Source organism: Phalaenopsis equestris, unplaced genomic scaffold (assembly GCF_001263595.1).
Source record: "Phalaenopsis equestris unplaced genomic scaffold, ASM126359v1 Scaffold000354, whole genome shotgun sequence".
NCBI lineage: Eukaryota > Viridiplantae > Streptophyta > Magnoliopsida > Asparagales > Orchidaceae > Phalaenopsis > Phalaenopsis equestris.
This window is the reverse complement of record NW_018164796.1, coordinates 289760-289975: the sequence shown is the minus strand read 5'-3', so window position 1 is coordinate 289975 and position 216 is coordinate 289760.

The window sequence follows — 216 nt, the reverse complement described above, 5'->3', positions numbered from 1 at the left end:
TGTGACCAAACACAACAATCAATTTGAGCTTAGTCCAAAGCTAGCTTAAGTTTGACCCAAATTAGATCTATATGCCTAAATTGGGTCTAAATCCAAATTTCATCAAAATCCACTAAATCAACTTCAAAACAATTTTTTCCCTTCATGAAAGTTGTTTATCATGACATTTTACACTAAACATAACAATAAATTTAAGCTTAGCCCAAAGCTAGCCCA